The 10,900-nt window shown below is 45.9% G+C and overlaps 1 pseudogene; it reads left to right on the top strand.

The window, feature by feature from the left end:
• The first annotated feature begins 8,309 nt into the window (after positions 1–8,309).
• Positions 8,310–9,222, top strand: LOC137159754 (olfactory receptor 51G2-like; annotated as a pseudogene).
• Positions 9,223–10,900: the final 1,678 nt, after the last annotated feature.

The following is a 10,900-nucleotide window of genomic DNA, read 5'->3' on the forward strand; positions in this document are numbered from 1 at the left end:
GTGGGATGTTATCACATAAAGAGATGTATCAGTGTCAGCTCAAACCTCAGAATTGCTGTGGATACAGTCAGTACAGAGAAGGAAGGTGGATGTTTTGTCCCATTGTCCATGACCTGTCACTGTCCCATCTCTGGTTAAACACCCAGAGGCATTGAGAAAAGCTGCAGAGCTGTTTAACATTTGCAGTCCTGGCCCTTCCTGAGCACTCTGGCTGCTGCCTGAACCATGGGAACGGCACAAGCTGTGAGCGGGGCTATTCCAGGGGCAGGGCCACCAACACTTCCCCTGAACCCTCACCTAGGCATCTGCGACTGAGTCGTTTCAGACACTGGATTAAAGCAGGAGCCTTAAGAGAAGCCATTCAGGAAGCCTCTGACCCCATGGATGGCTTTGCACCAATCACCCCCCAAACCCACTGTCCTGTCCCCAGGCAGAGCAAAGCTGCCTTTGAGAGTGAGGATCACACACACAAGAGTCTGACAAGAGACTGAGACCTAGTTTCCCTCCCCTTCCCCTACATTTGGAAACGGCTAGAGACAAGCTTCAGCTCCCCAAAAGAGGCACAGCCAGCTCCTAGCCCAGCCCAGCCATTCAGTGGCCATTAGAGTGGGTGTGTCGGGGATTCTTCCCTTTGAGGGAGAGTCAACCCTTGCTCCACGGTTTGGCCTTTTAATGTTCCTGGGACTTTAGGAGCTGACCAAGGCATAGCAGAGGCAGAGACGTGGAGAGAGGAAGATGGTCCCAGCTGGGGAATAGTTCCTGCTTTGGGAAATCCCAGCCTACTGCTTCTTTGAGGGCCTGAGACCAGGGCCTTGTAGTGCTGGACAGGGCCTGGCTCCCCTCACTCCCTGCCACCCACAGGAGCCGTGGGAGCAGGTCCAGATACCTCTTCTCTCAGAACATGGCAACAGCAGCAGGGGAAGGGCGGCTGCCCTCGCTCAGCCTGGGGGGAAGGGACTGAGCTACTGAGGGGCCAGCTGGTGAGGAGCCAGGAAAGGTGTGGCAAGCCTGAACCAACACAGACCCCAACAAGGAGGGCGGGGGGAAGGGCCTCCTGGAAACTTAAAGAGATCTAAACTCTTCTAACTTTTCTGCTCCTTTGCACACAGCTGTGCATGGTCCTGCCACATGTTAAAACATCCAGTCCCTTTGTTGAAGCCTCCTAATATCATAAGCAACAGCACCTGGCCAGGATTTCCACATGTTAATTATGCATAATTAAAAAAAAATATTAAGTGACCAAACTCACTCGATTGTCCTCGGTTCTGGGTTTAAAGTAGAATTTATTATTATTTTTCAGTCTTTGCTATGGCAGTTGGATCTGGTATCTGGTACATTTATCAGCAACAAAGCCATTCCCCAGCTGATAGGCCTGCAGTGGGATGCTACAGGGATTCCTCAACCTGTGCTTAATAATAAAACCTAGCTCTTAAATAGCACATGTCATCAGGAGATTGATAAATTGAACAGTAATAAGTCACCAGGACCAGATGGGATTCACCCAATATTTCTGAAGGAACTCAAATGTGAAATTGCAGAACTACTAATTCTGGTATGTAACTTATCATTTAAATCAGCTTCTATATCACATGACTGGGCAATAGCTAATGTGAGGCCAGTTTATAAAAAAGGCACCATTACAGATAGGTAAACCTAACTTCATTACCAGACAAATTGATTGAAACTATAGTAAAGAACAGATTTTTTACATTCGTAGTTGAACATAATTTCTTGGGAAGAGTCAACATGGCTTTTGTAAAGGGAAATCATGCCTCACTAATCTATCAGAATTCTTTGTGGGGGTCAACAAGCATGTGCACAAAGGTGATCCAGTGGATACAGTGTACTTAGATTTTCAGAAATGTGTTGACAAGGTCCCTCACCAAAGGATCTTAAGCAAAGTAATCGGTCATGGGATAAGAGGGAAGGTCCTCTCATGGACCAGTAACTAGTTAAAAGTTAGCAAACAAAGGGTAGGAATAAACAGTCACTTTTGAGAATGGAGATAGGTAAATAGTGGTGTCCCCCGCAGTCTGTACTGGGACCAACATAGTTCAACATATTCACAACTGATCTGTAAAAAGGCTGATACAAAAAATGACACAAAATTACTCAAGATAGTTAAGTCCAAAACAGACTGCAAAGTGTTACAGAGGGATCTCACAAAACTGGGTGACTGGGCAACAAAATGACAGATGAAATTGAATGTTGATAAATGCAAAGTGATGCACATTACAAAACAAAGTCCCAATTCTTCATATAAATGATGGGGTCCAAATTAGCTTTTACCACTCAGGCAGGAGATCTTGAAGCCATTTGTAGAAAGTTCCTGAAAGCACCTGCTCACTGTGCAGCAAGAGGCAAAAAAGCTAAGAGAATGTTGGGAATCATTAAGAAAAAGATAGATAATAAGGAAACCGAGTCACAGGGAAGTGAAGTGACTTTGCTATCATTACCCCACAGGCCAGTGGCAGAGCTGAGATTAGAAGTCATGGACTTTTCCACTGCTCTATCCACTAGGACACACTCCCTCTCTATACATAGGCACCTCTGGGTGGGATACCTGTGGCAGCTATTTAACTGTGCTCACAATTTCTACATGAGTTTGACACAAGTCAGTGCAGTTGAATAGTTTGAGGCGCTCAGCAGCTGGGCTCTGTCTATGGCAACCGGTAGCCATCCAGCGTTAACCTGTGTGGGAAATCCTTGCATTGTTTCTCCGATTTACCTGGTACGCAGAATCCCATTGGATGATGGGCCTGACTCTTCCACAGCCACAGCCCTCGTGTTGCCTTATAAACCTGTGCAAAATAGACACAAATGCTACCGAGTGCAAAGGGATGCATTTTATGGAGGGATGGTGAGGAGCAGGCCAGAGAATCAAACCCCTGAACTGGCTCGTTGCAATCCCCTCTCTCCACAGCACAGGGGGCAGCTCTGGGATAGCGAGAATCCAGCAGTTCCAACTGGGAGGTTGGTCCAGTGCATTGGGCTCTGCTCTGTGTGTCAGGAGAGCTGGGTTCATTCCCTTTTAATGTGTGACCATGGACAAGCCACCGATTGTCTCTGAGCCTCTACACAAGTGGAAAAGATCACTGCCCTGCCCTTCCCTGGCTCACAGAGGTTGCGGGAGGATGAATACCTTCAAGGTGCTCAGATACTCTAAGGAGGGGGCCAGGGGAGACTCTAAGATCAGGTCTCTCAGGGATCCAAAGAGCAAACCCCCTGACATTTGGCTGTCAGAAGCCACAGCGTTACCACAGCCTCTTGTGACAGCTGGCCTCTGGGAATCCCAGCGACTCCAGCCCTTGGGTGTCTGAGGCAGCTGTGAGGATGCTCAGGGGTGACGGTTGATCTGCTCCCCGCAGTGAGGTTTAGGTGCTGGATCTATGAGGGGAGGGTTGGAGTGTCACGGAGAAGCCAAGGGTTTGAGGCCACGCACCAGACTGGTGATCTCAAGCCACTGGTGCTGAATGGGACTAACTGCCAAACAAACGGCCAAAAAAGCTAATATGATGAGGGATGTACAAGCAGGGGAATCTTCAGACATGAGTAGAGAGGTTATTTTACCTGTGTATTTTGCACTGGGGTGAGGACTGCTGGAACATTGTATCCAGTTCTCATGTCCACAATTCAAGAAGGATGTTGATAAATTAGAGAGGGGCTAGAGAAGGGCCACAGCAATGATCAAAGAATTAGAAAATTTGCCTTCTAGAAGGAGACTCAAGGTGCTCGATCTTCGTAGCTGAACAAAGGGATGATGGGGGGCAGGCCAGAGAATCCAACCCCTATACCTGCCTGCTTGCTATTCCATCTCTCCACAGTTCAGGAGGCAGCTCTGGGGCAGCAGAGAATCCAGCCGGTCCAGATGGGAGGCTGATCCTGTGGTCTGGGCTCTGCTCTGTGTGTCAGGAGAGCTGGGTTTCGTTCCCTTGCCCTGTGTCAACATGGAAAACCCCCAACTGTCTCTGAGCCTCTGCACAAGCAGATAATAGCCCTGCCCTGCCCTGCCTCACAGAGGTGATGTGTGGATAAATACATTCAAGGTGCTCAGATACTCTGTGGAGGGGGCCGGAGGTGACCCTATGCTCATGTTTGCCAGAGATCCAAATAGCAACGTCCCTGAAATTTGGCTATCAGAAGCCACAGTGTTACCACAGTCTCCTGTGAGAGCTGGCCTCTGGGAATCCCAGTGACTCCAGCCCTTTTATGTCTGGGCAGATGTGGAAGTGCTCGGAGGTGACTGATGATCTGCTCCCCTCAGTGAGGTTTAGGTGCTGGATCTCTGAGAGGAGGGTTGGAATGTCACGGGGAAGCCAAGCGTTTCAGGTCACGCACCAGACTGGTGTTCTCAAGCCATTGGGGCTGAATGAATCTAACTGCCAAAAAATGGAGCAACGGCCACAGGGGCATAATCTTATATGGCCTGGCTGCGAGAAAACATTCTCAGGGTAAAGATCAGCTTCACCCCTTGGGCCTGTCACACAGACAGAGCTGAGCATGATGGTGTCTGGGCCCAGGCTCACTCAGGGAGGTTTGGAGAAAAGGCTGCTTCCTCAAGAAAGAGACAAACAAATTGGAAGATGCTCTCTCAGAGATACAGGGAGACCAGGCTGGGTCACAAGAGCTCCTTCTCTTCTCATGGGTTGGTTCTGTTCCTGTATCTCCAGAGCAAAGCCTGTCTAACTTAGCCTACAGTGATGCATGAGGTAGATAAGTGCAGACATGTGACAGCTGTTTGTTATTTAATAACCATTCTCTCTAATGCTTTGTGCTGTCTGCTAAGAAACCCACATGTTTAAAGGATGCTGGTGGTGACTCTATAGCTCTTGTCACAAGCACTTGAAGGGTCGATCCACTGAAGACAACAATTCATAGATTCATAGAATATAAGAGCAGAAGGGACCATTAGACCATCTAGTCTGACCTCCTGTATGTCAGAGCCTACAGAATTTCTCCTTTTCACCCTCACGGGAGCCCAATTACTTCTATTTGATTAAACTGAACTTGTTCATCTATAAAGCTTCTTTTCCAGGAAGGCATCCAGACTTCATTTGGACATAACAGGACAATTCACCATCTCCCTTGGGAGTTTTATCCTCTGGTTAATCACCCTCAATGTTAAAAATGTGAGGCTAATTTCCACATATAAGTTTTCTAGCTTCAGTTTTGCACCCACTGGTTCATGTTATACCTTTTCCTGCTAAATTAAAAAGCCCTTGAGGACTCGTATTTTTTGTCCCTGTGGAGATGCTTGTTCACTGTAATCAAGTCAGTGCTCAGTCTTCCTTTGGAGAAGCTAAGCAGGTTCAGCTCTTGAAGACTCTCACTGTAAGGCATTTTCTCCAGCTCTTCAATCATTTTTGTAGCTCTATCTGCACCCTCTTCAATTGTTCCATATTTTTAAATTTTGCGCATCAGACCCGAATGCAGAATTCCAGCACTGGTCTCAAGAATACTATTTACAGAAGTAAAATCACCTCCCTACTTCTGTTCCCCTACAGCTTTTTATATAGCCATGGTTAGTTGGAAATGACAGAGGAGGAGAAAGAGCTGGGTGAATTAGTCAGTGACAGGATGACTGTGAGTCACCAATGGGATGCAGCTGTGAACAAGGCAAAAGACTTGGAGAATGTATCAGGTGAGACAGGGGAAGAAATAATAGCATAATACAAGGCACTGGCGAGCCCTCCTTTGGAAACTGAGTGAAATATTGGTGACTGATTTTCAAGAAACATGAATTTGGACTGGCCCAGGTGCAGAGGAGGGCTCCTGGGATTGTCAGGGCAATGGAGAGCCTGTCTTACTAGGAGAATGGTTGGCAATGTTGCATGCTGAGCTACCAGTGGTCCCCTCCCCAGCCACTAGTTCCCAGAGAGGAAGAATGGGTCAGTGGTTAAAGTGCTATCATGGGACTTGGAAGAATTGCTACATTTTCAAGCTCTTCCACAGCCTTCTTCTGTTACCTCGGCCAACTCACTCAGTCCCTCTGTGCCAGCGTAATATGGATTTTAGTACGGCTGATCCCAAAGCCTGCACTGCTGCAGATAAAGGCTGCAGATTGACATCACAGAACCAGTGGAGAACCAGTCAGCTATGAACCCAGGGATAAAGAAGGTAGCAGCAGCAAAGGATTTCCCAGCCTTTTGTTTGCTGATGGGCTATTGAATGAGGGCCGACAGGATAGGACCTTTTCAGGTTCTCAAGAAATCAAGATGACACACGTTATGTTTTAGGTCCCACTCTAACCTGAAAGAAGATCCGGGGGAAAGAATGGGATCACATGTGTATGCTAAAGTATAGTTCTATAAATGTTATGCCAAAACTTTTCATCGTAATACAATTACTACAAAACCAATTTTCATTACATGTATGTCTATCGAAAGCCAGCAGCAGACGTGTTGGTGCAGGAATAACTTTACTACTTAACGGTTTTTGCTTTAGAAAATATTTCAGAGGTATTCCAAACTCTGTTTGCAATGGGTTTGTGCTCTTAACTCTTCATTCAGTGAGCAGTTGTATGATTATGTCTCCTGGTAAGAGACCAGAAGCTGTTTGTAACATTTTCATTCAGAATCATGCACACAACAAATCCAAAAAGTCATGAAACAAGAGAACCGCTGGTCTGTGTTTCAGCAAAGAGTAGAGATGAGGTGCAGTCAAGGGGACCATATAATGGTATGTAATTTACACCCATCACTGGTTACATGAGCATGAACTAACTTATACTCTCAAGTGGATATTAGTGCAAAACCAGCTGTAGTAGGGTGTTGCAGTGCCTGCCTTCCTTCTGCTTCTGCTGCGTTCACAAAGTCAGTGGGAGATCCTCAGGTTCAGTAACCACTAGTTCAGTTTTATTTACAGGTTGTGCTCCCACCACCTTTTCACCGTACCAAGCTTGTCTTCTAGCGTCTGCACCCAGGAGGGAGAAGCTATCGCTCTACTTCCACCTCCTGCCCCCTTCCCTGGCTTCCCTCCTCTTAGCACTTAATGCAGACCCCAGGCTAACTGGCTGGGCAGCTGTCTCTGGTTCTCTAATTAGGTGCAGGTTTCTCTACATCCAGCTCCAATTTATCTCCCTAAACTAGAGCTGGCATGACAGAGGGCAGACTAAGCAGTTCTTGCTCAGCACCCTGTCACACTGGTGTTTGCACTATTCATCATTTGGGCTCCAATCATTCCCCCCTCCCAGCTGAAGTAACTCGTTGTGTTAGTTTGGAACTTGCCAAAGATCTAAAGACCCCTCGCATGAGGAGAGGATGCGGGTCCTGTGAGGATAAAGAGAAGCTTTTAGGATAATTGACATGTCTGGATCCAGTCAACACTCTCCAGGCAAATCATTCAGCTTGTTTTAGGGGGCTTCTTTGGGGCATAATGTATCACTGGGAGTATTTGGTAAGTGAAAGTTAATAGAGCCCGATTCTCATCGAATTTACACCTGTACATTTGGAGTGATGTTATTTCAGTCAAAGTTTCTGAATTCAGAACCTGGCCCTTAGAATTTTTCTGGTGTACTACAAAGAGGCAATACTAAGAGGTGTAATTTGGGCTCTCGGTACTAGGGAAAATAAAAAAAATATAAAGAGGCAATGAAACACATTTATAAATAGCATCAGTGCAGGACAGATTAATACAATGACTATATTCACCATGCACTCGCAAGATCACAATTGTAAAATCACACAGTGCTCAAGTAGGCTGTGAATATACGGCCAGAAGACATCAATGGGACCAAGAGTTTAGAAGGATTCAAAGAAGGACTGGAGGTTGATCTGGGGAAGCAGAAAATCCAATTACAGTAGTGAGAGATTTTTCAAATAGCTTGAGAGGGTCATAAACCTTCCTGATTTACACCATAATATATGTCTGTGTCAGGAGGAATTTTCCCCTGAGAGCAGGTTATCTCACAACTGGCTATTGTACGGCTTCTTCTACCTTCCTCCGAAACTTCTATTTCTAGCCACAGGAAAAGGGGCTAAATGCACTACAGGTCTGATCCAGTCTGGCATTCCCTATTGGTGGTGTACGTGAGAATATAGGAAAGGCCACACAGGGTCAGACCAATGGCGCATCTAGCCCAGTATCCTGTCTTCCACAGGGACAATGCCAGATGTTTCAGAGGGAATGAACAAAACAGGTAATCATGTGTAAATCCAAGAGTATGATTTTGTTGATCTTCCTTGACCTTCTAGAAGACTCTAGACATGCACTGAGAGCGGAATGATGTCTCCTTCAATATTACCTAGTCTCCTTTTCCTTTTCCTTTCAGGAAGTAAAGTTCAAAACTCCTTAGACCCACACAGGATATCATGCCATCTGTCAATGACACCAAATTCCAACCTACAGTGTTCCTTCTCACCAGAAAAAGAGGGCTGGAAGACGTCCATGTCTGGATTGCCATACCCTTCTTCTTAATGTATGTTATTTCCATATTAGGAAATTCATTCATTCTGTTCATTATTAAAACAGATCCATCCCTCCATGAGCCCATGTACATTTTCCTTTCCATGTTGGCCGTTACAGACCTTGGCTTATCGTTATCCACCCTACCAACAACACTTAGTATATACTAGTTTCACTCGAGGAAGATTATTCACAATGCCTGTTTTGCCCAGTTGTTCTTCATCCACTCACTTACGTTAATTGAATCCTCTGTGCTCCTGTCCATGGCCTCTGACCACTTTGTTGTGATCTATAACCTGCTGAGATATGCTTTCATTTTAACCCCTCCGACAATAGCTAAGATAGGACTGGTGTCTCTGCTAAGAGGGGTGACCCTAATATTCCCACTACCCATTCTCCTGAAACAGCATCCTCTCCCATTCCTACTGCCTGCACCAGGAAGTCATGATGATGGCTTGTTCGGATTTCAGAGTCAACATCATCTATGGGTTCTTTTTAATAGTCTCTTCAAATGGGTTGGACTTCCTGCTCATCCTCCTATCCTATGTGATGATCTTTAAATCAGTGCTGAGCATTGCATGCCATGGGAAGCGCCTCAAGGCCCTGAATACCTGTGTCTCCCACGTCTGCGTTATCCTTCTCTTCTACACAGGTATTGCCTTAGCTGTGATATATAGATTCGTGAAGAACCCTTCTCTGATACTTCCGATTGTCCTGGGCTACGTCTATATGCTGGTCCCGCCCCTGATGAACCCAATCGTGTACAGCGTGAAAACACAAGCAATTCGTGTGAGGATAATCAAGGTATTCTACAAGTGAAGGGTCAGTTCATCACCCAGCTCCAGAAAATCAAACCCCTGTAACTGGCTTCTTGCTATCCCCAGTCTCCACACTGCAGCGGGATACTCTGGGACAGCGAGAATCCAGCCTGACCAGCTGGGAGGCTGGTCCTGTGGTTTGTGCACTGCTCTGCGGGTCAAGGTCCCAGGTCACACAGGGAGTCTCTGCCAGAGTTTGGAATTTTTGTGTGTTGCCTAAATCCTGGTGCCCTGCCTTACCCACAAGACCCTCCTTCCTTTTCCCAGACACAGGATAGGAGCACAGAGTCATGACCTAGAATTAAAGTGATGAAAACTCTTCTCCTTTTTGTGCTCCTGTTGCACACAGCTGTGCGTGTTCCTAGTTCAGCCAGAAGACTAGATTTGATGTTGAAATTGCTGGGTGAGTTTCTGGGGTCTGGGCGATACAGAAGGTGAGACTAGATAATCACAGTGTTCTCTTCTGGCCTTAAAATCTAGGAATAGTTACACCGCAAATGGCATTTATTTCCATTGTCTGATGAGAGTTTACAAACATCTTCCAGTAACTGGAACAATTCTTAATCAACTTCTCCTCTGTGTTTTAAATCCATTTAGACCTCTCTGAAGAAAGAACCAGGTTTACACCAAAGCTAGGTGAAATTTTTGAGACAGATTGTTCATCAGAGAACCCTTCGCTGATACTTCCGATTGTCCTGGGCTACGTCTATATGCTGGTCCCGCCACTGATGAACCCGATCGTGTACAGCGTGAAAATACAAGTAATTTGTGTTAGGATAATCGGGGCATTCATCAAGTGAAGGGTCAGTTCATCACCCAGCTCCAGAGAACAAAACGCCTCTTACTGGCTTCTTGCTATCCCTAGTCTCCACACCAGCCGGGAGGCTGGTCCTGTGGTTTGGGCACTGCTCTGCAGGTCAAGGTCCCAGTTCACATAAGGAGTCTGTGTCAGAGTTTGGAATTTTTTATGTGTTGCCTAAATCCTGGTACCCTGCCTTTCCTACAAGATCCTCCTTCCTTTTCTCAGCCACAGGATAGAAGCACAGGGTCACCACCTAGAACTTAAAGTGATGAAAACTCTTCTCCTTTTTGTGCTCCTCTTGCACACAGCTGTGTGTGTTCCTAGTTCAACCAGAAGATTGGGTTTGATGTTCAAATTGCTGGGTGAGTTTCTAGGGACTGTGCAATACAGAAGGAACAACTCTTAATAATAATTGGAACAACTCTTAAACAACTTTTCCTCAGTGTTTTAAGTCCATTTAGTCCTCTCTGAAGAAAGAACCAGATTCACACCACAGTTAGGTGAAATTTTTCACACAAATGGTTCATTTGCTGGAAAATGCAGGTTCAGCTGACCCAAAATGATTTGTAAATTTGACAAAAAAGTTTTGGCCATTCACAAAAATGGTCATAGGTGAGGGAGAAGGTGGTGGGGCTGTCTCTCATTACCCAGCATAATCTTTAGGTCAGTTAGTAGAGTACTCATGTGGGTTGTGGGAAGGCACAGATTCAAATCCCTCCATTGACCAAACCTGAAATGGAGTCACTAGAAATTCAGAAAAAAATAAGATTTGGTTCAACCTAAACCAATTTTTTTTTTAATTTTTCAGAATTGCCACTGGACCGAAAAATCAGTTAGGGGTGTCTCTGGGAGCCATTTCAGGAGATATAGGCACCCC

The sequence above is a fragment of the Emydura macquarii genome, unplaced genomic scaffold (assembly GCF_026122565.2).
Source record: "Emydura macquarii macquarii isolate MOO-44397 ecotype Brisbane River unplaced genomic scaffold, CSIRO-AGI_Emac_v2 contig_1882, whole genome shotgun sequence".
Lineage (NCBI taxonomy): Eukaryota > Metazoa > Chordata > Testudines > Chelidae > Emydura > Emydura macquarii.